The sequence below is a fragment of the Aulonocara stuartgranti genome (assembly GCF_965226115.1).
Source record: "Aulonocara stuartgranti genome assembly, chromosome: 17".
Lineage (NCBI taxonomy): Eukaryota > Metazoa > Chordata > Actinopteri > Cichliformes > Cichlidae > Aulonocara > Aulonocara stuartgranti.
In genome coordinates, this window is record NC_138953.1 from 29,502,235 (window position 1) to 29,508,361 (window position 6,127).

Below are 6,127 nucleotides of genomic sequence, written 5' to 3' on the forward strand. Positions count from 1 at the left end.
AAGCAGCCTGAATCGTTGATACAAGACAGGATGGATCCATGCTTTCATGTTGTTTTACTGGTGCTACCATCCAAATGTTGCAGCAGAAATCACAGGAAATCACCAAGCCAGGATGTCTTTTCAGATCATTCTCTGTAAAATTGTAGATAATCAAATTTCTGAAACACTCAAAGTCACTTAAATGACCTTTTGTCCCCATTAGATATATGCTTGTGTACCTAAGAAAGTGTCCAATGAATGTAATGCCTTGTAAATGCTTTTCTTTGTTTTTTCTAATCAAATACATTATAAGCAATCAGTTAATGACTGAGTTTCAAGTGGGCGTTTGCTGCGAGACACATCCTCCCACCTCTCTGTATATCTCTATACTGAAGAATAGTGAGTTCCTTACTTTGCACTCTGTATTGATTATTGCAATTACACACTATTACGGTTCTATTATCTGCCCTGACTGTCTTTAATTACACTAGAGACCAACAGGAAGAGTGAAGGCGGGAAGAGAGAGCGAGACCGTGAATGTGAGGGAGACACTTTCCAGATAGACGGATGAAGCGAGACACTGCAGCGAACTAATTAAAACAGAAACTTTTTGTTTCAGCAAGTTGACAGGGAATGAATCTGGCAGGGAATTAATCTGTCTGCAGGGAACACAGTGACGAGTTACACACACACACACACACGCGCGCAAACTGATGCACGTAAGGAGGAGGAGTGCAGAGTGCCGTTGCCATAGTTACAGACTATAGCGCCACATCATGCGGCAGAGTTAATGCAGAGGTGTGTGCTTCATTTAAGCTTTCATTATATCACCACCCTGACCTATTCAAACATCCTCTACACAAGTACACACAGAGAAAGGTTGCACAGATAAATCCAAAGCCTTCCTGCTGAAACACTGCATCTCTGCCAAATTCTTACAGTTGCCAATCTGCAGCTCTTACCCTTGAGGTGAAGCATCATTCATGCTTATGAAGTGGCAGATTACATACTAAAAGAAAATATTTGGCATGCAAAGATAGGCACTTCAAGTCAAAGCCCACGAAAAGAAAAAGGGCTTCTTCGATTGGTTATGAATGGAGATTCCTTAAATAATTTATAGGTAAGAAAAGGTGGTTTCAATCACATGTACTCTCTCACAGTCTGTTTCTAAAACCTAAAGAGAATTATGGATTTGATCAACTGGTCTCTGAATGCTATTGACACCCTTTTCTCAACAAGAAGTCTGGCTCAGGAGAGCCCGAGTGCCCTGGAGGGACTTTCCCTGCCGGATACACGATGGACGGGTGGCAGAAATGCAGGATTGTGTGCCTGGCGGGACTGTCGATCGAGGACGCTGAAGATATCTACCTATTCGGAACCATGATAACAAGGTTCTTGCTGATCGGAGCTGGCTTGGCCCTGGCTTATCGGAGAATTAAGACAGCGGAACTGGCTGTTCAAACCCCCCCAAGGCTGCCCGCTGGGATTGAAACGATGGAACGAGACGCGACTTCTCAGAAAGGGCTCATTGAAAGCAGCATGGTTAAGACCTTGGAGACGCTTACAGCTGCCGTGAATACTCAGAATAACACCTCTGAACGTATATTGGGATACATCAAGGAGAGGCCTGCTCAAAATAACACCTTTGAGCGAAAGTTGGATTACATCGTAGAACAGCTCACTGCAGTCGTGAGGTCTCAGAATCGGCTATCTGAGCAAAAGAATGACAACACCAGCAAGTTTGATACCATCATGGGGAAGCTCGCGGTTCTCCAACGGGAGATTGAGAGACCAGTGTCAGAGTGTTAAAGAACAGCTTTGAAATTCTCATGAGTTGTTGCAAAAGAAAAATTTACCATCATAATCCGGCTACCCCTTCGGCGCCAGCTGTGGGCTCAAGGCTGGAGCCGAACAAAAACTCCCTGATAACGACTGTGTTGAGTCTGTTCCTTCCCATTCCGTGCAAGGCCACCTGGGTTGGCTGGAAGACTGTTTACTTAGCCTGGCAGGGCGAAGGACACTGTCTCAGCTGAACTATGGACACGCACACACATACATATACTGATGCTGATAAGCACTCACTGAAGCATCACCCTCCCTACCCCGGATCCAACGCCACCTCCAAAGCTTACCTCCCCTCTGATGTGGACATCGGGTCAGGTATAGGCGCAGTCGAAGATTGCAGTGGTCCCAGATCAGATGTACACACTGGAACACTTTCCCATGTTGCTTGTCTGTGTTTATTGTGCTATGGTGTGTTGATATCTGTGCATTCCTGTATTATCCTTTTGTATTACACATTTTGATGTTTCTTTTTCCTCGCTACCTAGCCTGACCTGTCTCCCCAATGTAATGTTTGTGTATTGTATGTACGGTCGGCAAGGTCTGTCATCTTGGTTGTGGGCAAAAGACCTGCAACTGACAAATAAAGGCTATATCATCTCATCTCATCATCTCATGTTCGAGGATCAGCAAGTCCATTTATAAGGTACTTCCAGGAAACACAGTCAAAACAGCAAGTTCAACGCTAATCCAAAACTACAGGGACCTGTCCGTCCTCACAGACCTTCCCTGAAGCAATCACTCTTTTCCTTTTTAAGGAACTGTCAACAAGGATCTACACAAAAATAATCACTAATGTAAACATACAATTGGCAGCACCTCTATATCAGGTGTAGCACAATTAGTACCTATGTTGGGAGAAAGTCCAGTAGCAAGAAAAAAGAAACAAAGAAAACCAACAGCTGGTTTTGTGCTGAAAACCAAGAAAGATGGAGAATAATATTTTATTGTTGTATACACTGAATATACACCCACTCATTTAAAAGAGATGAATTCAGTGAAAGGAGTAGGTGTGTTCCTGCTCCTTCATCTTACTGAACACTGCGAAGGTGCGTTAGTAACGGCTGCACTTGTTGTGTTTTCAGAGTATTTTTCAAGTCCATTCTAAGCCTCATAATCCGCCCTATATTTGTTTCACAAGACATTTCACAAGGAAAACCCTCAGTAAGCTGTAGCTACTGCCCTGTATCTTGTAGCAAATCTCTGTCACTATAAAGCTGGGGTATTAGCTTTGGAAATACTGTAGCAGCTCATAAGCCTCAGTGTTTGTTGTGTCCACTTGATCAGAAGGCCTGGTGTCTGTATATGACTGCAGGGCCCAGACAAGAAGTCAAAACTGGTGGACTATGGGACTATGGAAAAGTTAAGCTCTAAATCTGTGTTTGACTTAGAACAACAGCAATATATTTGAACAGAATACCACCGACTGGGCCCACCGATGCAATTTTGATTGCCTTTTTAAAAATTCAAAAAAACCTCCCTTCAATTCCGAGGCGAGAATGACAGGAAAGTTCAGCCGGAGCTTTATCCTGTGTTGGCACAGTGAAATGGAGTGTGGAAATAGCTCCGGCAACGTGAGTGGATCATTATATTTAACTGAAGCTGACTGCTGAAGCTGACTGAATACATGAGCTGTCGAAAGACCATCACTTTACAGCACAAACATTTCTGAGGTTTTTTTTTAATCTTCCCAAGAGTAAAAAATTAGTAGTAAAAACATAACTTTGGATTTGGATACTTAGATTTTTCTTATTTACATGTAAATCATATTCAAAGTCTTTATGCAATTAAGGAATCTGCTTAAAGTCACAATAAAGTAAATATATCACTGTAAATATATCACTGTCGTCCCTCATCACTGATGGGGACGACAAGGAGTACAGAGGTCTGACCCAAGACTTTGTGGACTGGTGCCAGCTGAACTACCTCCAGATCAACGCCAGTAAAACCAAGGAGCTGGTGGTAGACTTCCGCAGGCACAAGCATTCTCCACTGCAACCACTGAACATCCAAGGTATGGACATTGAGGCTGTGGACAGCTACAGGTACCTTGGTGTTCATCTGAACAATAGATTGGACTGGACTCATAACTCAGACGCCCTCTACAGGAAAGGGCAGAGCAGGCTGTACCTGCTGCGGAGACTCAGGTCGTTTGGAGTGGAGGGCCCACTCCTGAAGAAATTCTATGACTCTGTTGTGGCTTCTGCTATCTTTTATGGCGTGGTCTGCTGGGGCGGCAGCATCTCTGCTGGGGACAGGAAGAGACTGAACAGGGTGATCCGAAGGGCCAGCTCTGTTCTAGGATGCCCTCTGGACCCAGTGGAGGTGGTGAGTGACAGGAGAACGGCGGCTAAGCTGTCATCCCTGATGGACAACATCTCCCACCCCATGCAGCAGACTGTGACAGCACTGAGCAGCTCCTTCAGTGGGAGACTGCGGCACCCACGGTGTGGGACGGAGAGATTTCGCAGGTCTTTCCTCCCCACTGCTGTCAGACTCTATAATAAAGACTTTAACTGATCAAGCACACACATCCATACATATGCAATAATACTAAGTGCAATAATCCTTTCTGTCATCGTTGTATTTTTACTCAGTTGTATATAGTATTTGTATTTGTATTCTATTTTTATCTTATTGTATATTTATTTTATTTTATTCTACTGTATATAGTATTTATTTTATTCTATTCTGTACAGTTGTGTACTGTATTTATTCTTATTGTATTCTAATTTTTGCCTCATAACTTTTGCACTGTCCACTTCCTGCTATGACAAAACAAATTTCCCACGTGTGGGACTAATAAAGGTTATCTTATCTTATCTTATCTTATCTTATATCATTTAAGGTTTTTTCTTTGCTTTACTGGGTACAGAATTTCCATCCTGAATACAGACTCACACATAAAATGAATCTAAAGATGCTGCAGATTATCATCATTTATAGTACATTTATACACTGTATATAGAATTTATATTTGTAACAGCACTCGTATAGTATATCACAGCCCAGCATGGTAGCTGTGCAAAGCTCTTGAGCCAACCCTGATGTTTTAGGGTTTCTTGAACAATAGTTCTCCAGGCTTTCTGAAGGTCTTTCAAAGTTTTTTCTTGGGCATTGCCTGCCTTTTCACTCATTTTCTGCCCCATCCACACACCTGACCATTTTCAGAAACTTTTTTTGTTTGTTAAGCCACTTAATACTGATCCAGAAATCAAGTCAACCATAAAAAGAGGCATCTAACTGAACGGATGAACCAGTGTTACTAGCAGCCTATTGCAAAAACATGTATATAGATAAATCTATGAGTAAAGCAAATGATAACAGACTCTGACAGACACAAGATAGTATTTTTGGAACAAGGTGATACTCAAAGAGCTACTGGCCGAAGACTTGGCATATCTCAGCATAGTGTGCTGTGTGTCCTTAAAAACAGCACATGTACAGATTCAGAAAGTTGAGGGAAAATGAAAATTGATGGAATAATAAACAAAGAAAAGTATCATCAGAGCTTGATACATTATGTAATAACATCTGGAAAGTGTCTTGTTTGCAAAAGCTTCATTTTTCAGCATGACACGGGGGGCGCTGGAGCCTATGCCAGCTGTCATAGGGCAAGAGGCGGGGTACACCCTGGACAGGTCGCCAGTCTGTCGCAGGGCCAACACACAGGGACAGACAACCATTTGCACTCACATTCATTCGAACATTCACACCTAGTGACAATTTGGATTATCCAATTAACCTATCCCCACAAGCTGCATGTCTTTGGACGGTGGGAGGAAGCCGTAGTACCCGGAGGGAACCCACGCAAACACGGGGAGAACATGCAAACTCCACACAGAAAGACCCCGGCCTGATGTTGGAATTGAACTCAGGACCTTCTTGCTGTGTGGCAACAGTGCTAACCACCGTGCCACCGTGCTGCCTTCAAGAAGCCTGGAGAACAATTCCTGAAGACTATTGAAAGAAAATACAAAAAAACTGAAGACTGTGAGAAAGTGCAGGCTGTGTTGAAGAATAAAGGCGCTCATATGAAATATCATTAGAATTAAAAACTTTGTTTTTGACTTATATCATTTACCGGTGTTCCCCCGGATAAGCTGGAGGAGGTGGCTGGGGAGAGGGAGGGAGGTCTGGGCCTCTTTGCTTAGGCTGCTGCCCCCGCGACCCGGCCTCGGATAAAGCGGATGAAGATGGATGGATGGATGGATCATTTACTTGCATGTATGTCTACACATTTCAATAAATCGTTGCACCAGTTTCCCATTTTCCTACCGAAATATAAAGAAATGACAGCGGTCAA